The sequence below is a fragment of the Equus przewalskii genome, chromosome 8, assembly GCF_037783145.1.
Source record: "Equus przewalskii isolate Varuska chromosome 8, EquPr2, whole genome shotgun sequence".
NCBI lineage: Eukaryota > Metazoa > Chordata > Mammalia > Perissodactyla > Equidae > Equus > Equus przewalskii.
Window position 1 is genome coordinate 21,982,764 of NC_091838.1, and position 27,754 is coordinate 22,010,517.

Sequence of the window (27,754 nt, forward strand, 5' to 3'; positions counted from 1 at the left end):
CATAGTCAAGCCCAATGTCAAAGTGATTCCATGGAGATAGGAATGATTTCTGACTGAATGGACACTTGGAAACGGGAAAATGATGAATTCCACGTGGACAAGGGGTTACAGGGACATGCCTCTCGAGTGGGCTGGACCTCTCACTTTTTATCACTCTTTTCTCCTCATCACTGCTCCATTTTAAGCATCTCAAATAACTCCTGCTTTCCAGATATACAGTCCAGTGTAAATATGCAGAACATTCTGACACTTAAAAATATGTCCATAGCAAAGTAGGACAGGTTAGAATTACAGTCTAGCCTGCAGGCAGAAGGGAGAGAAATGAGTAGGTAATTCTTCACCTCCTGAAGTTACAAGGAATAGTTTACCAGCCAATCACCGCATAGGGAGGATAAAATTACTAACCAAATCAACAAACACATAGACTAGAAAACAAATAAATTATTTCAACAGTATTTCAAAAACCCATGTTTCATCGATGATAAATCACTGAGTGGAAGGGAAGCTACGAATACTGTACTTATTTTAAAGACTCAATATATGACTCAGTATCTTCAGGGTGATACATTCATTTATTCAAAAGTGCACCATCAAATTATGTGAATGGGTAAGCCTCATTTACATATAATATGCCAAGCAGTGATAAATTAGAACTCGCAATATACAGTGCCTCAGTTCCCCAATGATAAAGTCAACTAATTTCCCAGAAATGACTGTTTCCAAAGTTTACTGAAGACTCTTGCACTGCAACCTCACTATCAGATTAAATTTTTGACAAAGGATGGTGTGTCACGTTTACGATGCTAACCTCACAGCTGTCACAGGGCTGGGCATCCAATAAGCACCCGTGAATGCACAGGAAGATAGAGCATCACGTTTACCCCCAAGCCAGTGCCATGGAACTGGATCTTTGCGGTGGGATCTCATGATTTTGTGAGAACACACTCTCAGAATGCTACCCAGAGCACATTCAAATTTAATTCCAAAGCCAAACATAAGTGCTTGGATTATTTATGCCTTGGCTGCCCTTCATTAGTGCAAATAATTAAAAGCTGACTGTAAATAGAGGGGCACATGGACTGCTGAGATAAACCAAGAGATCAGCCTTCGCGTCAGTCATTCTGTTTTCTTTTGTCCTTTTGGTTCTTCGGGTGTTTACAGAGCTTCCTCCATTTGTACCACGTAATGCCTGCTGAGGGACAGGATAGAAAGTTTTATCCCCATTCCTCAAATGAGGAACCTCACACCCTGAGATGCAGACTTGGCCAAGGTCACCCCAGAAGGGGCAGGAAAAAAAACAGATTTCAGCGCTTCTGTTTCCTCACGCAGGGCTTTTTCTACTCTCCCACCTCCTTGGCATATTTTACTGAATGCACCAATAGTTGGCACCACTCGCTCATTCAACAAGTACCTACCGAGCGCTCACTGCCTGCAGGGTTTTAGGTGCCGCAGATAGACTGACGAACAACAGAAAGATCCTGCCGCCATGATACCAAGGGACTGATAACACAACATGCCCATCATGAAGGTTTATTCTTTTTCTTCTTTCAGCTCTCAGCCATAAGAGAAATTAACAATTAGGTGATTGACTTTGAACCCAAAAGATGATAAGAAAAAGGATTACTTGCCTATTTGTGAGAGTCCTAGTTTCCTGTTACTGAGACTTGTCTGTGGACACAAAACAGGACATGCTTTCTTCTTATATACGGCATATGTAAAATGGATCCAAATGAATATAATGGAATGTAGGATACTGACCAACCAGTCTATTAAAGTGAATATTATTGAATATATGTGATATTACATTATTTCAATTTCTAAAATGGATTCTATCTCAGGAGGTTTTATTGTTCATCTAGGAAATATTTACAAAACCGTTCTGGGCAGCTGACAAATAATAGCAAATTTCAGACGTGCTTAGAACGCTATTGGGAAAGACAGAATTTCATGGATAGGCAGATTTTCTAAACAGTATGAAAGTTGAAATGTTTCTAACCTGAACAAAATAATGAAATTTATAAACAGAATAAACTACAATACAGCTTCATAAACTAGAAATTGATCTTTCTAATGCTTGAGTTTATAAAATATAAAGAATATCCTTTTATTTAAAAAGGATTCATTTACACAAAGAAATTTTTAATAAAATCTTCAGTTATTTGGTAATGTTAATTTACTTGTCACTTCTACTGCCTTTCCTTGTTTGTAGGTTTCTTTATCCGCCCTGAACAGTCTTGGCTGGAGGCAACCTCAGAAATACAGAACACTGTTACAGGCTTCTCCTGAAAATAAGAAAAAAATTGGTGCTGGCCGTGCTTACAAAATTGCTGATAGGAAGAATGAGAACTCTATTTAGTTTGGGGATTAGAGGAGTGGTTGGGACTAGACATTTTGGAGTAACCATGAAAAACACTTATTCCACTTCACAAATTCAAAGCCTAAGGTAACACACTGTGGGGAAGAACAATTTTTCAATATAAATACAGTTTACAAAGTAAGGTTCTAATTTATGAGGCTGGTTGCCCTAAGCCACAGAAGAACCCCAAACATAGGATTCTATAATTCTATGCACCTCGCTCATTTTGTTTCTTTAGTTTGCTAAATGTTTCCCGATGCATGAAATAATAGCGGCTGAAATTCTGCAAGCCACAAAAATAGTCTCAAACTTAAAAATCTATGTCCTGATTTTTCAAGGCTGACATCAGAACAGGTTGCTGGATCAGATTTTCTAAACTGGAACACAGGGAGTGTAATGGGGAATCAATTGTAGCCATGGTTCAGAACAACAGCGAAATCAGCTCCAGACAGGTACTGCTGCTTTTCATGACGGCGAGGCCACTGCTCAAGGAAGGCAGCCTCAGTCAGTTCTTCTCTCAGCTGCCACCTTCTCCCTGAGGTTCCCCTCCTAGAGCCATCTCTCTGGTCTCTCTGGGAGTCAAAGCTATGAGGTTTGGCCAGAGCAGATGACTTTTGTTTAATTTTATTTGCAGAGTCAAAGGAAAAGGGGCTTATTTTATTTCCAACACAGCAATTATTTCAGTGTTCCTGACGTCCATGCCCAATATTTGCTTGTGATCCACCATAACTTCATTTCCCTTTGTTCTTCTCACTTTATATATTCTTCATTGGGGATCTCTTCTGTTCCCATGTTTACAATCGCCTATTGTTTAGGATGCCAAAATATCCATCCCATCTCCCTCCTCGGTTCCACATCCATATATCCTACAGTCTACTGGACAACTTCACCTGGATGCTTCGTGGCCAAAATGGACATCTTCCTCTTCCTCTACCAATCTGCTCTTTCTCCTGCATTTTCTTTGTACTTCGGCAGACAGATTACCACCAGCACAGTTGTCTAAATGGTCTCCTCCTAAATGGTGTCTTTTCTTCTAGTCTTATTTCCCTCTAATCTATTCCTCACCCCGAAGCCAAAGTTATAGTTCTAAAATTCAAATCTGATTAGGTCACACTTCTACCTAAAATACTTCAGTGAGAACCTATGATATAGAGTAATGGATTTTCAATATTTTTGCCAGCAAAAGTTCATTCTTCTCTATTTAAAGTATATCCAAGAGGTGTAAGTGGACTTGTTCTGGTAGAAGCAGAGGAGGTGATCCCTGGACCCTTTATGTCTTAGACTGAACCCCACTTCCTCCCCACCCTCCTCACAGAGTTTGAAAACAGTTGATATGTCATCATAGCCTTACATCTCTCTGTTTACCTCCTCATACTGATTCTTATCCTCTCTCCCTACCGCCAACACCTGCATCTCCAAGTTTATTTGTGCCGTATCTGAACTTCGAAGAAAAGAGTGACTATGACTATAGTACAGAACATAGCTGTCCCTGGTCATTCGCTTTTGTTCTTGCTTCAATCTGGACTATGCCTATGAGCAGCAAAAATCCTGGGATCTCCCTTCATAACTCATGGGATTACCATTACCTCTCTCCTGGTTGAGACTTCCTGTTTCTTTCGAGTGCTTTTTTTTTGGTTTTGTTTGTCTGTTTTTTGTTTGTTCTCTTGTTTGGTGGAACAAGGCCTCCAGTGTTTCATGAGGAAAAGTGAGTGAGTGAGTGTGTGTGTGAGATAAATTTTTGCATACCTTATTTGTCTTAAAATGTCCTTATCATATCCTCACTTGATTGATAGTTTGGGTTGGTCTATATTGTAAATAGGAAATAATTTTCCCTCTAATTTTCAATTTCAGGAGCTTTTTTCTCCATTGTCCTCTAGCTTCACTGTGCGTGAAGAAATACAGACTTTCTAATTTTTGATCTTTTGTATTTCACCTGAGCTTTTTTTTCCCCTAAATCCTGTAGCATCTTTTAATTGTCCAAATCGCTCTGAAATTTCACAGTGATGTGCCTTATTGTGGATTTATTTAGGCCACTGGAGCTTTTCAGTCCTACAACTCACGTCCTACTCTCCTAGGAAACTTTCTTGAATTGTTTCATTGATTTTCCACTCCCCTTTTTCTAGAACCCCTATTAGTTGGCTGTTGGAGATGGACTTTCTTAACTAGTCTTCTAACTTTCTTAACTTTTCTATTTTCTTTTCCTTCACCTTCCATTCTTTATGGGAAAGAAATTTTATCAACTCTTATCGGGTTCTTTATTTCTGCTATAATATTTTTAATTTCCAAGAATTCAGTTTTGTTTTCTGCAATATTTTAAACTTGTTCTTGTTTTGGCGTTGTAAAAATCTTTTCTTATTTCTCTTGGTATATTTAAATGATAGAGTGTTTTCTCCCTTTTCTCTAGTTTTTATTTTTTTGGCACAGTCTATATTTCTCTGTTTGTTTTATTTCTGCTTTGTTTTGGTCACTATCCTTCATTTTACAGGCTTTCTTTAGGTATTGTAACCCTTGGATATCTGTTCATGATTAAGAGTGAGAGATTAAAAGAATAATTAGAACCATTGAGTCCATAGGAAGGGCTTGTCAATTTTGAGCTTCTCTGTTGAGTGATTTGGTTTAAATGTGTTCTCAGCCTGGAAGATCATCAGGTTTCTTTTCCCATAAAAGAACACTGAACTCAGTGTACATTTTGATCATATAGGCAATGAATCAGACCCCATCCTACTCCAATGGAGCAGCAGGGCTGGTGGAGCCCTCTGTGCTCTAGCCAACCAGACACACTTCCAGAGTCGATACAAAGTCCCCTCCTCTATAAAACCTGCTTTGATGTCATCCTGCCCCGTAGACCTGGACAAAATTAATTGCATCCTCTTTGAGGCTTTCAGGACACTTTGTATCTTACTTTACTTTAGAACCTATCAGGTTGCAATAACTTGCTTATGTATCCCCTTAGATTTTTATTTCCTTCAAGTAAAGAGCTATATCTTTTTCAACTTTTAAACTCCCATACTTGGATTAGTACTTGCTATGGACTGAATTATGTCCCCCCCCCAAATTCATACATTAAAGCCCTAAGCCCTCAATGTAATAGTATTTGGAGATGGGGCCTTTGGGAGATAATCAGGTTTAGATGGGGTCAAAACATGGGGGCCTCATGATGGCATTAGTGCCCTTATAAGAATAGATACCAGCGAGCTTGCTGTCTCTCTCTTTCTCTGTCATGTTGAGGGCAGAGCAAGAAGGCTGTCTGTAAGCCAGAAAGAGGCCCTCATCAGAACTGGACCATGTAGGAACCCTGATCTCAGACTTCCAGCCTCCAGAACTGTGAGAAAATACATTTCTGTTGTTTAACTCACCCAGAATACGGCATTTTGTTATGGCAGCCAGAGCTGACTAATATAGTACCTAACACAGAAATGAATCCCATAACAATCCTGAATAAATCAAGATGGTGGCTACTACCCTGGAAACAAATTCCTAATGGCAAAAGGAAATTTGGTTCAATGTGCCAAAAAGAAGAATATCATATTCCTGCTTTCCTAGGTTCTGTTCCTTTTAGCATTCTTTATAAATGCATAGTAGTTCAGAGCCTGGTTTCAGTATCATTCCTGAATTTTGACCTGACTCTGACACTTACTAGTGGTAGGACCAGGAGCAAATTCTTAATTTATTTGTGGTTGTTTCCTTCTCTGTAAAAGGGGAGCAATGAGTGTATCTACCTCAAAGAGTTGTTTGGAGAATTAAAGGTTCAGTGCTTAGAAGAGTTCTGGCAAAAATTATTTTCTCAAAAAATAGTATTTGTAACACTGAACTGCTCACACCATTACACCACGGGAATTCTAACCAATGACCAGTGAATTGGAATGTGTCAGACTATTCCTGATTTACCCCAAATAATCTGCCTTTTTAAAACCTCTTCAGAAACATTTTTGCTAATTGTCTGACTGAAAAAGAGGCTAGATATTTTTCACACTTTGTTTTTGTCCTAACATTTTGAGAATGAGAAACTTTGCTTACTCTTCTAAAAAATGTTATCTTTCTTCCGAGAGTAAATGATTTGTTCCACTTGTCTGACAGTACTTCAGCTAGCCTGTAGGATGGCTAATGCGAGGAGAGCCTTTGGGTAGTATGTTAACTGGTCCAAATGAAACTGGCAGAGAGTTAGCTGTTGAAGACTAAGTAGCTAGGAACTAAAGTTTTTTTCCTTTTTGCAATTACTGATTATAGCTTTTAACTGTTGAACCCACCCACTGTTAGCTGCACTATTTAGGCAATATGCTATCTGACTCCCACTAGGCTCCTATAGATAACATCTTCCTGGAACCCGGGTCACCATGGTAATGGGTATGTGAGCTGTTTTTCAGGAATTGGAATTCCTTGTCCACTTCAGGGTGGTTGAGACCATCAGCTCATCAACTGGGCCCACGCAGATTACTGATAGGCGACCTTTTGACATCAAGAGCCTAAAACTCCACCCTTAGATCATGCTAATGCCGCCATTTTGTGAATGTGTCCTATGAAGAAGCATAAAGTCTCACTACACTTTCGCAGATCATTAATTACTTCACTTCTCCTCACCTCCAGTCATCTATCTTCACATTTCAGACCACCTGATCCTCCTACCCCATTAATATCCCTGAGCCCCTGTTTTCAGGGAAGTGAACTGGAGAATCATGCTCTCGCCTCTGTGCATGGCTGCCTTGTGAGTAAACTCTCTTTCTGCTGCAATCTCATCGTCTCGGGGTTTGGCTTTCTGGGCAGCCGGCAAAAATGAACCTGGTTTGATAACACAAATTCTAACTTCTCTTAGGAGACAATTTGAATGATTTCTTTAAGATTAAAGGCCAAAAGTTCTAGATGGAGATAATGCCATATAAAGTATTGAATGACGTTATTGAGCTGCCGTGAAAATTGCCAAGTAATATTCCCCCCAAACCTTCCACAAGGGAGACAATCATTTGCCAATGAGATTTAATGAGGTGAATATTAGAGAGTTATGCAAATTGCTCCAACATGAGACTTGAAAATTGTTATTCCTCTTTGATTCTTTGGATGTCTCTCTCTAGCAATTCAAACCATAAAGAGGTACTTAAAAAAAGATGTGGTACCTTTTCTTATCATGCAACTATGAATATAAAATGTGAATAAAAGTAAAATTATAAATTATAAGTTGAAGAAAAAGAAAATGTATCAGTGTTATTCTGAAAAAAGAAAATCTACTTTTCTCAAGGGGAATCATCCTGCATTATTTTTTCCTTTCAAAAAAGATGTTTTTCTTTTTGTAGGTACTAGTGGAAAATCAAAATTATATTTAAATGAAGACTCATTAAAAATACACATCTTTTAGGCATTCTCTGAATTTTTAAAACACTTGGAAAAGTTTAATTAAGATCCTTCAAAAGAGAAAACAAAAGCATTCCTGTGAGGACCAGACAGCTTCCCTGGTGACTTCTACAACACATTCAAAGAATTGTTATCAATCCTCTTCGAACTCTTCCAAAATTTTAAGAAGAGGGAATGCTTCCAAACTCATTTTACATAGCCAGCATTACCCTGATATCAAAACCAGACAAGGAGACCACAAGAAAAGAGAATTACGGCCCGATATCCCTGGTGAACATGAATGCAAAAATCCTTGACAAAATGTTAGCAAACTAAATTCAATAATACATTAAAAGGATCACACACAATGATCAAGTGAGCTTTATTTCAGGGATGCAGAGATGGCTCAACATCTTCAAATAATCAACCTGATATACCACATTAACAAAATGAAAGATAAAAATTATATGATCATCTCAGTAGATACAGAAAAAGCATTTAACAAAATTCAACATTCACTTATGATAAAAACTATCAACAAAGTGGGTATAGAGGGAATGTACCTGAACATAATGAAAGCCATATATGACAAGCCCATAGCTAACATCATACCCAACAGTGAAAAGCTTTCTGCTTTTCCTCCAAAATCAGGAAACAAGACAAGATGTCCACTCTTGCCACTTTTATTCAACATAGTATTGGAAGTCCTAGTCAGAGCAAAATGGCAAGGAAAAGAAAGAAAAGGAATCCAAATTAAAAAGAGAGAAATGAAACTGTCACTATTTGTGGATGACATGACTTTATATACAGAAAACCCTAGACTCCACCAAAAAACTGTTAGAACTAACAAATGAATTCAACAAAGTTGCAGGATATAAAATCAATATACAAAAATCTGTTGCATTTCTATACACTAATAATGAACTATCAGAAAGAAAAATTAAGAAGACAATCCCATTAACAATTGCATCAAAAAAAAAAAAACCTAGGAATAAATTCAACCAAGGCACTGAAACATCAGTATCCTGAAAGATATAAGACATTGCTGAAAGAAATGGAAGACACAAATAAATAGAAAGATATTCTATGCTAATGGATTGGGAGAATTAATATTGCTAAAATGTCTATACTACTAAAAACAATCTACAGATTCAATGTGATCTTATCAAAATTCCAGAGGCATTTTTCACAGAAACAGAACAATCGTAAAATTTGTATGGAACCACAAAAAATTCCAAATAGCCGTAGCAATCTTGAAAAAGAAGAAAAAAGCTGGAAGCTTCATGCTCCGTCATTTCAAGCCATATTAAAAAGTTATTGGAATGAAAACAGTATGGTATTGGCATAAAACAGACACATAGATCAATGGAACAGAACAGACAGCCCAGAAAGAAACCCATGCAGATATGGTCAATTAATCTATGACAAATGAGGTGAGAATATACAATGGAAAAAGGACAGTCTCTTCAGTAAACGGTGTTGGAAAAACTGGACAGCCAAATGCCAAAGAATGACACTAGACTACTATCTTACACCATACACAAGAATTAACTCAAAATGGACTAAAGACTTTAATGTAAGACCTGAAACCATAAAACTCCTAGAAGAAAACATCGATGGTAAGTTCCTTGACATTGGTCTTGGCAATGATGTTTTAGATCTGACTTTAAAAGCAAAGGCAACAAAATCAAAAATAATCAAGTGGGACTACATTAAACTAAAAAGCTTCTGCACAGGAAAGGAAATCATCAACAAAAATGAAAAGAGAACCTACAGAATGGGAGAAAATATTTGCAAACCATAAATCTGATGAGGAGTTTAACATCCAAAATACATAAAGAACTCATACAACTCAATAGCAGAACAAACAATCTGATTAAATAATGGGCAAAGGACCTGAACAGACATTTTTCCAAAGAAGACAAATAGATGGCCAACAGATACATGAAAAAGTGCTCAGCATCACTAATCACCAGGGAAATGCAAATCACAACCATAATGAGATATCACCTCATACCTGTTAGAATGGCTATTATCAAAAAGACAAGAAATAAGTGTTGGGGAGGATGCGGAGAAAAGAGAACCTTTATACAATGTTGGTGGGAATGTAATCGGTGCAGCTACTATTGAAAACGGTAGAGGTCCTCACAAAACTAAAGATAGAACTATCATATGATCCAGCAATTCCACTACTGGGTATTTAGCTGAAGAAAATGAAAACACTAATTCAGAAAGATATACTCACCCCCATGTTCACTGCAGAATTATTTACAATAGCCAAAATATGGAAACAACCTGTGTCCATGAATAGATAAAGGGATAAAGAAAATGTGGTATGTATATTCAATGGAACACTATTTAGTCATAAAAAGGATGGAATCTTGCCATTTGTGACAACGTGGATGAACCTTGAGAGCATTAAGCTAAGCGAAATAAGTCAGATAATGACAAATGCCACATAATTTCAACTATATGTGAAATATAAAAAAACAAAAATCAAATCAAAACAAAACAAAATAAAATAAAACAAACAAGCCAAGTATGTAGGTACAGAGAACAGAGTGGTGGTTGCCAAAGGAGACAGCAGGTGAGGGTGGGCAAAATGGGTGAAGGGAGTCAAAAGGTTTTATAGACACAGTTATAAAATAAATAAGTCATGGGGATGTAATGTATATCATGGTGACTATAGTTAACAGTATTGTATTATATATTTGAAAGTTACTAACAGAGTAAATTTTAAAAGTTCTCACTACAAGAAAAAAATTTTTTAACTATATATGGTGATAGATGGTAACTAGACTTATTGTGGTAATCGTTTGGCTGTGCATACAAATATCAAAACATTATTTTGTACACCTGAAACTAATATAATGTTATACACCAATTATACCTCAATTTTAAAAAACCTATATTAAAGATGTTAACAAACAGCATGTCTGTTAGAAAATCTTGTTGCGATGGAAAGCCAATGAAGATTTTTCATATAAGGAAAATATTGTTTCAGCCAGTATAAAATCACTAAGTATTATTTTTTTATAACATCCTCAGTGGTGCTCATAAAAAATCTTACATTTTCTATATGTCTAAAAATATGTTAAAAACCTGTGGCACCAGGACTGACCTTGATTTCCAGGAGATAATGAGAAGAATAAGGAAAGCAATGGCAGCATGTGACCGTGGCCGATGGTCAGTGTCCACATAACATACTCTGGTCCTTAACTGGTGATAATTGGAAACACAGAACTCAATATGCACATGTGTACATTGGTGTGTAATTAGTTACAGGAAATATCTCTTCATTTAATTTGCCTTACTCATGAGATGAGACCCACTAAAAGACATCCCAACCTCAGAGAATTCATAATCAAGTCAGGGAGAATAGGAGATAAAAAGACAGAAACATATTCAACTAACAGTGATAAAAGCAGACTGTGTGCCCTAAAAAAAAAGAAAGAAAGAAATTCCCTGTAGCTATTAGGAATGTGGTCTTTCACTGCACGACTTATTTAATTAACTTTGGGATTATTCACCTGGTAGTAGGGTATGTGATGAGGTATTGGAGCAAACGTTGGCAGGAAGCACAAAGATCAATGAGGGTGTTATTCTATTCTAAGCCAGAGGTAGTGAGTATCTGAATTTTGTAATATATTTTTAATAGGAAAGAAGAGTGGGTATGAGAAAGATTGTGAAAGAAAATTGACCCTTCGTGACAGACTTTTTACAAGTTCATGGAAAGATAAGTGTTGTGGTACAGTAAAGAATTACATAGAATTGATATAAATATTTCTACTTCCTCAGTCACTAGAATGACCAGACCTCAGAATCAAAATGTAATTTTACTCAGCCATCGGAAGGACAGAAGGATGTTGTCTTCTGTAAAACTCCAGATTGAGTGACTCCTGTGGGTTGCTTCTTGCTCAGGTAAATCTGGCATCTTAAATGGAACTATATTTAATGACAGTCCACTTTGTACCTGGCTCAAGGTTAAGTACTTGGGGAAAATAGAAATTAAGATAAAATCTATCTATTATCATGGAGTCTTTACAACAGTTTAAAATGCAGAGGTCTGCCTGGGCTCTGGCAACACTGAGTTGCCTGGCGTGATGCAGCACGCCTGTTCCCTAGAAGTCCAGAGCAACGTGGCTCCAAGATGCCAAGACTGTTTGCAGGTGTCATTTCTGCAGTTTCCCATGTGGTCTCTAAACATGTGGTTTGACTTTCTCAGTCCTTTCACACGTAGGTGAAACTGCATTCTAAGGGTACAGGAAAAAAGATGAAGAGGCAGTAAGAATGTCCCCGACTTCTGCCTGTACCGCTCCACTGAAACCATTCTCACTGAAGGTGCCAACAATCTTTGTCACTAAATCTAATGGATACTGTTCTGCTTCTGTAGTAATCAAGTGTCTTTTGGTTACAAATGACAGAAAGGCAACTCAAATTGACTTAATAAAAAAAGACAAAATATTTATTGCTCACAAAATGTAAAAGTCCTAGGCTTCCAGCTCTTCCCCAGTTGTTCCAGTGAGTCCCTGGCATGGAGTCCTGGTTGACTCTCAGGCCATCCCTGTGCTCAAGGAGGTCACACACTGATTGTTTGCACCTGGGAACAACTGGGTGCGTTCACTCCATCCAAACCAAATGAACCAAGAGTAGGGAAGGCATGGTTCCTACAGGGAAACTAAAGTAATTTCCAGAAGCACAGGGAATCCATACATTTCCACTTCAGCATTTATTTTATCTGATGACCGATTCTTGAAATATCGCCTTTTGCTGCTATCTTTGACATTATTTGTTTTCTCGCACTTTGCTACTCCTTCTCAGGCTTCTTTGCAGGATACACCTGACCCAGTTTATGCACTATCCCAAATCATTCAGGCCATCAGCTGCTTGCTCTGATTCCTAGCTAAAGTGAATTCATTGAGAATCACACCTCTCTGTCATTTATAAAATTCTAGCTGCTAATGCCATTGCCTCATCTCCTAATACAACTCCTTGTGTCAGCCTCTCCCAGGGGTACTGATTGAGCTGTGGCCAAGCCTCCATCACCTCCATTCCTGGGAGAGCGCTAGATGCTCCAGCACTGAGGCTTCACTGGGCTAAACCCATGGAGGCTCTGGCTTCCCCAGGGCTGCTGAGAAGGGCTGGGGGAAGCAACACTGTAAGAGGCAAATTTTGATCAATGATAGGCAAGAAATCAAAAGGGCTGGAAGAGAGACTGCATGCTCTTTCTCAGCTTCACAGATGTATGGCAAGGGGAGTAGTTCCATCGGGTGTCTCTGGAGATATCTTCTGTGATTAAGCACCAGGCTGTTTCCTGTGAAGGTGACTAGGTAATGTACTATCATGTGTTTGCTTTCCCTCCTTGTCTACCTCACTCCTATTTTTCTCTTATTCTTAATGCACTACCATGGCACCCTCTCCCACAATGAAGAATTAGCATGTAGCTTTATTTCAGGCTTTGCTTCTGAGGAAACCTGGGCTAAGACATAATACCATCTTTCTCTGATGAATGCACATTTATGGTGCTCATTAGGGTTCTTCCTCGGTCACTTCACTTCTCATAGCACACATTCTTCAGCGAGGCATCACCCACTCCCAGGATTTCAATCACCAACTGTAATCAGATAACACCCAGATCTCCACCTCCATCCAGGCTCCTCTCCTGAGCTCTAGCTCCACAGATTCAACTCTTACTGGACATCTCTCCTTAGAAGGCTCACAGGGATCGCCAACTCAACAAGCCCCAAACTCATGCACCTGCCAACCCGAAACTGCTCTTCCCTTGACAATTCCTCTTAGTGAATGACACGACGACACATCCAGTTGCCTAAATCAGAAACCCGGAATCCTTGATGCTTCACTCTTTTTACAACTCACTATTCACACCCAATCTCTAACCAGGCCTTGACAACTCTATCTTCTAAATACACCTCAGCCACATCAATTTCATTCCATCTCCACCGCCATAACCTCTCCAAGTCATCTTCCTACCTTGCCTGCATTCCTCCAGTCCATTGTCTATAGAGTAGTCCCTTTATTGATGTTTACTTTTATTTTTTCCAGCTTTATTGAGATATAAATGACATATAACATTGTGTGAGTCTAAGGTGTACAGTGTGTTGATTTGATACACGTATATTACAAAGACTACCAAGGTCTAGAGAGTGGGAGAAATGGGAACATGGTCAAACAATACAAACTTCCAGTTATAAAATGACTATGAGCTGTCTTTGAGATCCTTTAAAATATCAATCTCAAAGGCTTTCTGCTATTTCAGGTAGAACTTCCTTAACGAGGCTTACTCTGACCTTTACGCCCTACACTCTACCTTTTCCTCTGAGTTCATTTCTCACCTCTCAGCAATCTAGGAGATTTAGGCTTCAGCCCGATGACAGTTTTATTTTCTCATGGCTCCATGTTCTCTCTCACCTCTGAGTCCTCACATAAGTTATCTTCTCTACTTAAAACAGTCTTCCCTCCCCTCTTAATCTAGCTAACGTTTACTCATCCTTCAGATCTCAGCCTAGATACTGCTTCCTCCAGGAAGCCCTTCGTCATCTCCACCCTCTTCCCCAGTCCAGGTCAGCGCCTACTGCTGAAGCTCCCACAGCACTCACAGTGCTGAGTCAGACATTCCATTTAATCCTTCTCCTTTCTACACAGGGGCAGGTCTTCTGTCTACCTCACTCCCAATTGCTTTCCTCACAACCTGGCACAGCGACTGGTTTAAAAATACTCCTAATGTATAAATACCTTCATAAGTAGTTTTCCACCTCGATTTTTGTTTTGCATCAAGACCCAGAACAGCAAGCATTTTCTCCCCAGAATTTTAGACAACTGTTGTATGCAGTCTTGCCTTTACAGACTTTTTTAAACAGCTTTTAGTACAGAATCACAAGTTATGGTATTAGAGAGACTTTCAACCCACGCGCTCTAAGGTAGAATATATATCATTGACTAGTTCTAAGAAATAATGCCGGGGCTGGCTTGGTGGTGCAGCTGGTTAAGTTCACACGTTCTGCTACTCAGCAGCCTGGATTTCGATGGTTCAGATCTCCACTGCGGACATAGCACAGCTTGGCAAAAGCCATGCTGTGGTGGGTGTCCCACATACAAAGTAGAGGAAGATGGGCATGGATGTTTGCTCAGGGCCAGTCTTCCTCAGCAAAAAGAGGAGGATTGGCAGCAGTTAGCTCAGGGCTAATCTTCCTCAAAAAAAAAATAAGAAAGAAAAAAAGAAAGAAAGAATGCCACATAGATGTGAATGCAGTTGTTATTATATATTTCAGTTTGTCTCCTTTCTGTCTTACAGAGTTAAAAAACCCAGTCTTTAATAACTGATTTCATAGCAAGTGAATAAGTTAAGTACTCATCAGCATTGCTTGCCAGCGACCATGTGCAGGGAGCTGGGTTATAAGTGACCTTTTTATTCATTTATGCATCTTTGAGCCGAGATTCATTGCTGTTTTTCTCCCATGTCTTTCTACCTTGGAGCTCTTATTTTGTGACTGGCCTAACTTATGGTACCTTTAAAAATATTTTTTGATTATCATAATTTTTACTCGTGTGTTTTTCTTTTATTCTCTGCTACTGTTTATCATCATGTGCATTGTTTCCATTATACTTTTTGCTCTGTTTGCAGTTTACCATTTGTTGAATAAAAGTTGCTGATGGCAATTTTTAGGGTTATAAAATGTAATATGGGCTCATAAGTGGGACTTTTTAAATGGAATAGATTTCCAAAGAAATCAACTTTATGTAAAAGCTAAGCCTGTTCAAAATGGGTAGATACAATGGCTTATGATAAACATTAGGAACACATACATTAACCTCCACTTTGGAGTTTTATGTTCAGAACAAGGTATTACAGGCTCAGTAAGGACATTTTTTGGTCTAAGCATATTATTTTCTGCACTAGTTTTCTTTACCATCTTAAATAACTTATTTAGAGTTGGGCGAATGAATGAAAAGGCTACACAAGCACAGATTCAAAATGTAACACTGCTCTGTTGTGCAGTCTCGTTCATAACTGGATCACGCTTCATACATTATTAGTCAGAGTGGATTAGGTCTCTAAAAATCCACCTGCTAAGCCTGGTTTTATTTAAACCTGTGAATTGAGTTCAGGATAGGCGTTGGGAGAATAAAGCTGTCTAGTAGACATGTGATCAACCATATCTAGCCATTCAACATGTCTGCGTCTCCTTTCCTAACGGAATGAGAAAAATATCTTTGCTTTTTGAAAGATTTTATTTTTTATTTTTCCTTCTTCTCCCCAAGTCCCCACAGTACATAGTTGCATATTTTAGTTGTGGTCCTTCTAGCTGTGGCATGTGGGACACTGCCTCAGCATGGCCTGATGAGCAGTGCCATGTCCGCGCCCAGGATCGGAATCGGTGAAACCCTGGGCCGCCGAAGCGGAGTGCGCCAACTTAACCACTCTACCACAGGGCCCGGCCCCTACCTTTGATTTTTAAGGCACTGTAACTGAGATATGTATCCATCTCTCTCAGATGCTTTATCTCAAAAGTTTTTGGTATGCATTTCAAAGTAATAAGTTTCAAGATTCAATTATAAAACAGAAAATAGCTTTTGAGAACAGTAATATTTTTGGAAAGTAGAATATTAATTTCGTAAATGGGTGCTCAGATTAACTAGGAAATGCTTTTGAAAATTGTTTTGAGGGCTAAACAGTCGAGAACTTGAGCCTTACATGATTTGCATCACGAAATTGAACTAATGACAAGAGCACTAGTTGAAAATGGAAACCCTAGAATATCTTTGTCTAAAGAAAAGCTGGTGCTCAGCAGTAATGATGCCCCATACATAACACCCCCCAAATTTCTCCTTTAGAAATACTGGACTTTGAGCTTTCAGAGAATCCATTTCTTCATATAAATTTGGTTAATTCTTTTATCTTCAATCCAGTGTGATATTTGATTAAAAAGGGGGAGAGGAAGATTTAAAAAGTTGTATTTGTGGTTGTGTAGACAATCTCTTTGCATCTTGATTATTTTAAGAATATTTATGCTGATTCATATTTAAATAAAACCTCAGAAAAACCAAGTACCCTCCCTACTCTTACCCCTTTCCAAAAGCAGTATGACTTCGTGACATTTATCATAAGGTGATAAGTAAACACCATCATTCATATATTATCTGGCAGGACTTTTCTCGCCTTATAAACAGAAAACACAGAGTCAAATGTGAGGTAAATGGAAAGTTTTGAGTTAAATTATCAAAAGTATGAACATGAAATATTTTCAAAGAACTGTAGATCCAGTTTCATCCCAGAATTGTCCTTATTTTTGTGCCAGCCAACCCTGTGACCTGAAACCACTGAGCAGTGGCTCACTTTTAAGTACTCAGCCAAGCTCCATTCTTATACCCGTGGTTGCCACTGCCCATGGCTCGTAATTAACACTGGAAACAGCCATCAAGAGACCACCGTGATTCAACTTAGGTGAACGATAACCTAATCAAGCAAAGTTAAGGACCCTCCTACAAGTAACGTTTGTTACATCATCTCCCTCTGGCTGTTCCTCTGACCTACCTAATGAGAAAATGCAACAAAATTCATGTCTTCCAGAAATGGCATAGCTATGGATGGTCTGCCTGCACACAAAACTACAGAGCTGAATGTAGATAACTGCATAAACAATTACCTATGTAAACAAATTAATCAGCAATCAGTTATTACTCATCTGTTTGCGCTCGGTGCTATGAATGATAAAGACCTTCTAAATGCATATTAATTCTCTGAAAAACCATTTAACAACCAAAAATATTCAGAAAGAAAATGCCAAAATCAATATGTAGCCATTACTTAGCTTTCAGTCATAACCCAAAATAACTGAATTATAGTTGTCCTTTCTACAACTTCATTATGTGAAGATTGGATTCACTTAATTTTAAAAAGCTTCCCAAAAGTCATAATTCTGAATCTGTAGGAAATTTGGGATATAGGTATATAAACATATATAAGGATAAACAGATTAAATTGGAACTTATTCTTCTGGTTGTCTAAAAATGTCATTTTGAAGGATTTTTCTGTCTCCTAGACTTCTTTCAATAAAAAAATGTAGGTATACTCCTTAAACAGTATGTTGCTAGAGATAAGGATATAAAAGTTTGACATTTGTATCAATCAGGCTCCCCAAACGAAAGAGTGGGCACACTTAAATCAGGATATTTTTAGGAGGTCTTTATTTGCAAAGAAATAATTACAAAGACAGTGACAAGGAACAACAGAAGACAGTGCAGGAACCCAGCCCCAGAAAGACCAATGGAGGTGTTGCCCCTCCCAGACCTGAAGAGAATAGAGGGGTTAGAGGCTGGCCAGAGGGAAAGAGCCATGTAGAATAACAGCGTGAAGTGAAGGGACATAGCCAGCCTGAGATGGTCTCACAGGGAGGAGGCCAGAAGATGAAAATCCCTGACTTCACTCTCCTTCTCCCTTCCATTACCTACTGACTCTCTTCATTTGCCAAAACCAACTGGAACCCAGAGAGCACTAAAATCTCTTACTAAAATACACATGTAGTCCTGGCATTTATGGGAAGGAGAAGGGTGTACCATGTGACTAGAAGGTCAAATGGAAGATATCTGGCATTACATTGAAAGAAATTTTGCATCACCATTAGAATAATAAGAGATCTAACAACTTATGCATAAAGACAGGAAAACGTCTTTCCAGATAGATACAAAGATATGTTTAGCAATGTTTGGAACGTGATGAAAAAAATTCCATAGGGGGTTGTTGAGCAACAAAGGCAAATAACCCCATGGCACACACAATGGGTCTTCCGAAGCCCTGTTGATTTGGGGAGCAGCTGTGCAGGTCTCCTTTTGTCCAATGCACTAGAGATCCACAGTGCCACCAGATATGGGGAGGTGACCCTGGCCTTGGGTTTTGGGTTATAAAGATGCACAGTTGGGAAGCCAACAGCTCCTTTCCTAGCATAGCCAGTGGCAGGGTCTAAGCTTGACTCTTGCAGCTCCTATGATACAGTGGTCCTTTGGCCCACTTCCCCAGGTCCGAATTCTGCAAGGATTGATTGCCTTGGACACTCAGCTGTAGCCAGTTTCCTTAGAACCTTGCAGGATGCAACTCCTCCTCTGGGAGACCAGCCTCCAGGAAATCAGTCTTGGATGAGTTAACCCTCACCTATGTAGGTAATGTTTTTGTGTGTTAACTTCCTAGCTGATCATATATGATTTCTATTCTTTCCACATCAAAGCTTTAAAGTGGTATTTTAGCTTTGTATAATCATATTGGATATACTAGGATTTTAGAAATCTTGTACTGACTCTAAGTGAATGAACGCGGTTAAGTTATTTCATTTTTCTGGTGCTAAGCTACCTTAAACAAAGACGAGGAGCTGAATAAGATGATCTCAAAGGATTCTTTCAGCACCAACACTCTTTGGTCATTTCCATTTATCTGTGGAACATAGAAGAATGTTCTTAAAACTCTGACCTGAACATAACTTCTGAAGGTGACCATTTTGTGCTTAAAAACATATAAATTTCAGATAGCGGCAAGAATTTTTTATCTTAATCTATCCTTTTATTATAGAAAATGCATGCCTCTTTTTGTATTCACAACAAATCTTTGTGTTTATAATATGTTAGCCTATGAACCAATTGAGGAAAACGGTGATATGGAGCTTCCAAATCAGCCTCATGTAGGGAGAATATAGACAAGGAGGGAGGCATGTATCCACAGAAAGCTCATCACTATTTGATTTATATTTAACATAAATTTTGACAAACTAAACTGCCTACTTTCTTTGCAGGAAAAGGGACTAAGGGGAAAGCTATTAAAGATAAGAGATTAACATTTTTTTAAGATAATTATTAAGGTGTGAATTCAGTGGGATATATTTGCTTCAGAAAAAAAGCCAAGGGGTGTAAATTCACTATCTACTTTATTTACATTGTGCATTATATTGTTTAGCATTATACCATAAAACAAGAAAGAGGAAATCAAATTATAAAGCTGAGGCTGTCCTTTGAGAACCCAGAAGTCTGAGTTCAGCACCAACATTATCCAACTTGAAATAAAAATGGAAGCGTCAAAAGCAATATTTTCTAAAATAACTACTCTAGAAGTGTGAGAATTGTTATGATAATATTGAAAATGATATTGTCCTTGTCTAATGGACTGGACCCACTAGCATCCTACAGGGATACGTTTGGTTGAGAAACAGAATTCTCACTGAGGTTTCAATGACAGTTCTGCTCCATCATGTAATATGGACCACATGTTGGAACATCAAGTTTACTAGTGACAAACTGGTTTCTATTTCAATAATTATGTTTAAAGTGGTTATCTCAGGGTAGATGGTTATATGAATAATTTTCTTTATGATTTTCACAATTTCTAAACTTTCAAAAATCAACACCTATTAGCTTTATTATAACAAAGGCATCATTTCTCCCCAGAGGACAATGGGGTTGTTTGTTTATCCATCTCTCCTGGCACAGTTTATTCTAACATCATCAGGACACATGACCTGGTGACCCGCCATTCTTCTGGACATTCACTAAGGGCCTCCTCTATCGCTGCTATTCAGTTCCACTTGAGATTAAAAATACAAATAGAATTTCTGAAATTATTTTAGCCAAAGGCATCATAGCATTAAGCAGAAATAACTCCACAGAAAGAAGACTTTGAAAGGACTTATCAGATTTGTAGCATAGAAGAAAGCTGTACCTAAATTTTACAATTATTCATCCTCATACAGGTTTTCACAAAAATAGTCTGCTGATTTACATATTCAAAAGCAGGCTAACCCCTTCCTGGACTTGCATCTTGCTTTATCAATGAAGTATTTAACCTGCTAAGTAGTATTTTACTGCCCAAGAAAAATTTCCCTGGCTTTAGGAAATTAGGGCCTGATCAGGATTAGGTTTTTGAATAACACTGATGCAGTTTCTCTGTATGTCAGTTGTCCTCCCCACTACTTACGAAAAGCCTACAAAGAGCGAATATGCTACAAAGCATTAGTAGATTCTTGAGAACAATTTTTGTTATCGTGATTGGGTATTTCATGTCCAATTTCTTAGCTGCAATTTACATGAACTATTAAACATAGTTCCTGACAATTACCAAATAACCTTTCTGTTCCTTAGGTTTGTATTTACCCACCAGAAATATAGCAATACAGTGTGCCTTTATTTATGAAAAAATTAAAGCAATTATTTAAATTTTCATATATTTTTCAAAGCTTTCTTTTAGCACAATTATATAACCTTATTTGGGAGGTTCTCTTATCGTGCATTAGCATGCTTATGGAATTTTGGTGGCTTGTAAATCACCTGAGCACCTCGTTAAAGTGCAGATTCTGATTCCACAGGTCTGGGGTGAGCCCGAGACCCTGAATTTCTAATAAGCTCTCTGGTAATGCTAACATGCTGGTGCAAGGGGCACATTTGGAGAAGCAAGGGTCTAGAAAAGTGAATTAGGCATTTCTCTTCTATTTCCAGGACACAGTCTGTGACTTCTGGTACTGTAATGCTGAGGTTAAAGAATTTGAGCACCAGAAGGTGCCTAAAAGGAACTGGCCCCAGTTTCCAGCTGCAAAGAGAGACACTAGAAACAGATGTCTCACACTGGGACTTCCTCTGGTTCTAGACAAGGCTGATAAGCAGAGGACATGTCTAAATGGCTGTGGAACTTGGACCCACTCTGGGTTGCTCAGGGAGGGTTCCATTGGATCCCTTAGCACTATGAGGGCTAAGCCAGACCCTGGTTTGCCAGGCTGTGCACAGAGGAGAGATAGTAATGATTTATATATACCTCTATGTTAATAAGGTACAGGGCAAAGGGAAGGGTGCTATAAACATTCCCTGAAGTGTTTCATTCAGCTTATTCAATCTTAAATTCCACAAATGTTTATGAAGTACCTACTTGCCAGGACACTAATGTATACACCATAAAAGATACCAAGTAATACAACCTTGGGATTCCACTTTTGAGAAACTTGCAAACAATTTGGGAAAATATGACTTTCACATGCAAAATGGTTACTAATAACATGATGCAGTGTATGCTAAATGCCAAATTAGAGATAAGGGCTAAATTTATGACTACAAATTTCCAGTGGATACTTGCTGAAGCCTAGGAATCCTACTGTAATCCCCTAGTACAGCTGTGTTCTCATTCTCCAGGATTACTGACGTAGTTTTCTGTCCTCATGTCCAAAGCCTTCTTCCTTATTCTCAGTTGTGTCCTCCCTCATTCTTTTTTTGATAAAAAGGGAAGTTCTCAGAAAAGAACCACTTCACCTCCCCATCACCAAATCAACTCAAATGTATACACCCTGTACCCATATTCTCCCCCTTTCCTCTTTTTGCATGTTCCTCTTCCTGCCTATGCCCAAGCTCCCTAGTTTTATCACCTCTACTCCAATCAAGGATCTTGTTTAGCGATTTCCCCTCTCTTGTGCAAGATCAATTTCTTCCTCTTAACTAGAATCATTACCATTGACTTTCGCATATGCCTTAATATTGCCTAGACTAAAAACAAAAACAAAAATTCCGTTGATATTCTGTCTTCTGGTCACTACCTCATTTTTCTCCTCACCTTCAGTACAACTTTTCAAAGTGAGTTCTACACTTTTTCCTCATCCACACATTGTGAGTGGGGTTCCTCCCTTTCAAATCCTGTAAGTGAGCTTCATTTCTTCTCTGCCTATCAACATGGGTTTTATTTTGCCAAATCTGGTGGCCTATTTCCTGTCCTTATCTCACTGGAACTCCTAGGAGCGTTTGACATGGTTGACCATCTCTCTTCTTCTGGAGGCACATTCTTCTTTTGGCCTCCGTATTAACACTGTATTAGTTTCCCTTATGTTTCACTGGAAGCTTCTTCCTCATGCAACCTCTAAATTTTGGAATTCCCAGGCTCAAACCTTGGTCACGTTTTCTTCTGTATCTACTGTCAAACTACAAGGATTTCACTCAGTTCCATGACTTTAAGTCGATTTAAAGAGCATAGTGTTCTGTTTTGAGATTTTTTTCTTGTAATTCTGAGGTGTTAATAGAGCACATTGTAGAGAACAAAGCTACCCCCTTCACCAGGGCCATCTTCTAAAGAAACCTAGAGACAAGAGAGTCTAAACTGATTTAGTAAAGTTTAGCATTAAAAGCTACCTGGTAAGAAGAAAGAATGAGGCAGAAGTTCCCTTCGGGAGGAGCCCAAAGTTTGTGGAACACCCAGCCTCCTTCATTTGTGTCTGTATCTTGTATCTTTGGAATTGTATGAACCATCCACCCCTGCACTTATAGAATGCTGGTAGTTGAGGTATACGAAGCTGTATTGGGGTTCACGGAAGGAAAAGATAGTATATGGTTGTGAGATTAGGGTTGAATCAAAAATCAGGAATGAGCTGGCTTTTGTTCTGAGCATTAAATTGGGGCAAGACTATTAAATTAAGTCTTTAGAAAAAGAAACAGTATCAGCCATATTAATACGTGTTGCCTTTTTTGGCATTTGGGGAGGAGGAAACCCAAATACAATCTGTTGTTGTGCACCTGTGTAATAGTTAGTCTGCTCCTTAAATCTACTCTTCCCAGGGCAATAGACCTTCAGGTCATCAGGTCATCTTGGCAACTTAGGGGATGGCCAACATGGCTACAGAAGACATTGAAAGGTGGATATGTCATATGTTGATGACAAGTATCATATTCTGTCTCTGGTTTTGCTTGCCTCTCTGTGTCTCTCATTTCCAATAAGTCTTCCTACCACCAGCCTCTGATTTGTAGCATGTAACTTTCAGATATGGAATATCTGGTCCATGGAAAAGGATTAACAGGAAGAGTGGAGAAAAGTGTTTTTTTTTTTTAAATGATAATTGTGAGGAAAATAGTGGAGATGAGTTTTTATTCAAAATCTGTCTTCCTCCTACCATCACTGTTTTAAAAAATTTTTCTAAGGAGGTTGCAGGTCTTCCTAGGATGGGTGGACCATTCACTATTTTGTAAGGTCTTTGACTAGGAGTCAAACACTCTAGAAACACTCATATTTTGATAAAGTCATATTTCCAAGATCTTTACATATTTCCATATGTTAGAACATGTTATTAGCGTATGGTGAGTGACTGTCCCAGCTTTAGAATATTAATTGAAACCCCTAAAGGAAGCAAATCTACTGGCTATTTCTTTCGAACTGAATAAAGAACTGCCATAATTATAGTTATGTGTCTTTCCTGGATGGCGTTTACAACGTCAACATAAAATGAGTGGCATATTTCACCTCATAGAAACCTGACCCTTACATTTTCCTGTGTGTTCTTGTTCCTCATCTCCCTTTGCTGGCCCTCACTCTCTGGCAAGTGCAAGACAGAAGGACCTCGCCCCCAGACTCCCCTGACACTGGAGGTGTGCAGCCAACTGCTTGGGGGCCTCTTTCTGCTATACTATTTGTGCTGGCATTATGCATCTGATTCTCTAGAATGAACCAACAACAAATGCCCAGGACTTACAGTACTTCCCTTGAGGCATAAAGTTGGCCTGGAAGTCCATTTAGGCTCATCTAATAGTGGTTCCAAAGCACTGAGGATTCCTTGAGATGGGACACTAACTGCAGATAAGAAGAACATTTCCTCGAGAAGCCTGCTACTTGCTTAGTTTCATTATTTTATTTCTGTGCAGGAAACTCCAGGCTGGGAGTGCTTCTCATTTCTCAGCAGTAATCTGATGAGTGTCTTTCTAGTGGAGTTTTCCTGTGGGGCAGGATAAGAGTAGAAATCACCTGGTCCAGTAGGATCCGCAGTAAAGGAAGCTTATTTGCATGCGCGTGCTACTGCGCAGGTGCTGTGTTTCTTCCACAGCTCGCTTGGTCCTTGTAACAAAGGAATATTGCTGTGAACTCTCTGAGCAGCCTCAGCGGTGCTCTTCAAAGACTCCAGGCAAGGAAAAGGAAGAAAAGGACTTTCAGTTAAATACTGAACTTTAATAATTAGAAGAAAACATTTGTTTCATGCCTGGTTTTGTCCGGTATTAACTTTTGTTATTTAAAAAATTTTTGTACTACAGTCATAAACTTAAAAATCATACTTTTCCAAAACATACTAAATTCACATTTTTTAGAGAAAGCTGATAGCTGTTGAAACATTTGCAAAATGAAAAATTTTGCTTTTATGTAAAATAAGGAAGTTAATTCGCTCCAAAGAAACAAAAAATCCAACTTTTAAACAGCATAAGTAGGAGAATGTTGTTTAGAATTCGTCATGATGAAATGAAAATTGCTAACTATCATATATTTTCAAATATCAATTTATCATCACTAATTACCATCATTATGGAGTATGAACATAAGATTAATGGGGATTTCTGAGTTCTCTAATGAGGTCCTTTGTAGTAAAATTTATACCAGTGACATGATTTCCTTTTGTTTAGGCTATCAGTATAATTAATTCAGTTCTCTAATTATGAGGAAAGTCCTAAATAGAGATAAAGTTTTCATCAATGAAATTACGCCCTCTAAAATGCTATCCTAGATAGAGCTGCAATTCACAAACTAACGAGTAGTCTCAAAGTGAGAACTTCATGTTCAGATTGAGAATTTTTTCCTTGGAATTGCCATGGACATGAATTTTCAAGCTCAAGATTGTTTAGAGATTTGTATTTTAAAAAACGCTATTTACTATGGTAAATTTCATCTTTTAGAGGTACAAAGGGACACTTACTTTAGTGTCCATTTCAAACTACTATGAATAAAGTGCACAAGAAAAATTCTGACAGGAGCTATTGCTATATATGATATATCATATATATGTGTATGTGTGTGTATGTAAGTGTGTGTGTGTGTGTGTGTGTATGTATCTCTTCATAAGGCTAAACCATTTCTATAATTTTTGGAAGCTGTAAAAAATGAAAATTTCTCTTTCTTGAATCATTCACCACGAGACACTGATATAGAATATTTTGAGGATTGCATCACAGATTAGGAAATAAATATTGTAAATAAGTTAATTACAAATTGGACTGGAAATCTGGCCTTCCCAAACCACAATTCTCAACTTCAATCTATTTCTGAAGCTGTCAGAAGGAATAAAATCAGTCATAAGTGTGTTTCGTTTTTTCCTTATTGCCACCTAGAATTGTCTTCAACTTGCACCACTTTGACTTTAGTTCCGTATAACAAATCTGGATTCATATCTTGGTGCAGACCCCTTGAGTCTGTAGATGGTTTGGGTGCTGGCCTATTCTGTGTAGATGGGACAGTCATCTCTCGATATTTTCTCTTGCATTTTCCCAAGTTACAGTATGGTTTCTGCTAACATTCTATCACTGATTGTTATCACTAAAAGATTATAAGGTGAGAATATGACGCAACTTTCTTAGACAGTCCCCAAATATAAATCTCTCCACATGTGCCGCCCAGAGGGAAGTTCCTGTGGCCACCATCTCGGGGAAGAGGAGACCCTCCTTCAAGAACCACCAGCCCTAACTTTGGGGTTTTCATCTCAAACTTTACAAATCAATTTTTTTATAACCATATTTTCAGGATCTCTTCACATGCATGAATGTTTCATACGTTAATTTGTGGGAAGCTCAGAATAAAAAATATATGATTGAAAGGGGAATCATAATGGGAAACAATCTCATATAAGTGGGTGCATATTAAAAGCATTTAAAAATATTTTCAGATGTTTTCTCCTTTCGCTTTATTGTTTGATTTTATCTTTAATTAATTAATTAATTTAATCTTTTAGATACAATCTAAACTGTCTCATGATGCCTTCAATGCCTAAGGTCTCTGGAGAAGGTGTTACATCTCTTTGGGTTTTCCTTCCTTACCCCCAGATTCCTGTGGTGGAGACAGTGCCACTTGACCCACCAGGTAAGAGAATCCCCAGATTCTCTCCTGTCCCATCTCAATTCTCAACTTTTTGTCTTTTGCTTCTCTGAGCTGAGACTCCTACCTAAACCAGCAACTTGGGTTTCTTCTTTCTCCCTTCTTTCTACTCTTCCCTTTTTCCTCCTTCCCTCCACCTCTTCCTCCTCTCTTTCCTCCCTACATGTCCATCACACTGTCCCCAGGCCAGTTACAGCAGCACTTCCATTCTTGTTTGGTTTAGCCCAAACAAGCACCTCCATTCGCTCCCTCTCCCTTTTTTCTCCTTTCTTTAAAGGCACTTTTAGGAACTTTTACGCTGAGTCTTTGCTGACATATCCTTGTTCCTTTATAGCTCTGTCCCTTCCCTCCCAACTGTCCCTGGAGTATCCCGACCAGGGACCACCTCTTCCCATCTCTGAGAGATACAGCCACTATTTTCTTTGGACATTACTTGTAGGAAAGAAGAGCACTTCTCTATGTAATTACGCTTCTAATTTCATGGCTTCAATTAAGTTGAGCATACACTCCTACGTCCACCCTATGTTTATTTTCTTCTTCTTTGAGAGGAGAGAGGAGAGAGGAGGAAGAGTTCCAACTCAGTAAGTAAATACTCAGGACTCCTGATCCTTACTGCCTGCATTATTTGCACTCTCCGAGATGCTGAGGGACAGAGGAGGGAGGTAACGTGCATGCCCTCTGCATATCCTCTCTCATTCAGATTAGCTAAGTGCAGGTTTTATCTGGTTTCCACCAGGCAAGGTTCCTGCCAGTGCTCCCCTGGTTGGTTGCCCTTCTGGGCCAAGCACATCTGCCTCCAGTCATATGGCTGAAATTGGAGGGTTATGTGGCAGAAAGTGTGGCAGCTGTACATAAAGACAAGCTGTACTTTTGGCCTTTTTGTTCACAAGGAGCAGCGGACTTGACCACATCAGGCATTTTATGGACTTCCCTCTGGCACACCATCCCTCTTTATTATCTGCAGTGCCTCTCTCTACTGTGGGCCACTGACACCTACCCTGTGGGGCTGTTGTACAGATTAGAAATAACATATGCAAAGGCCTGACATTCACTTAATGACCTCTGTTGTTATTATTGTGTTTTTTTACCCAGTGGGTCTTTCCCATTGCAAGAAACACAGGATGAGAGATAGAATTCAGGATTACAGATATAGACATGAAAGCCCCACCCATGGTCACAAGACTACTGAGATAGTAGGTGTTGTAATG

At 38.6% G+C, this 27,754-nt stretch overlaps 1 protein-coding gene and 1 long non-coding RNA gene across 4 annotated transcripts in view; one reads left to right on the plus strand and one right to left on the minus strand.

Annotated features, from left to right (window-relative positions):
• Positions 1-27,754, minus strand: part of NKAIN3 (sodium/potassium transporting ATPase interacting 3) — a 611,399-nt gene that overhangs the window by 221,167 nt on the left and 362,478 nt on the right. The gene's annotated exons all lie outside the window — the stretch shown is intronic.
• LOC139085037 (uncharacterized) lies at positions 10,075-26,531 on the plus strand. Its single transcript, XR_011543018.1, has 3 exons — positions 10,075-10,265; positions 11,477-11,599; positions 26,495-26,531. It is a non-coding gene; the product is annotated as an uncharacterized lncRNA (long non-coding RNA).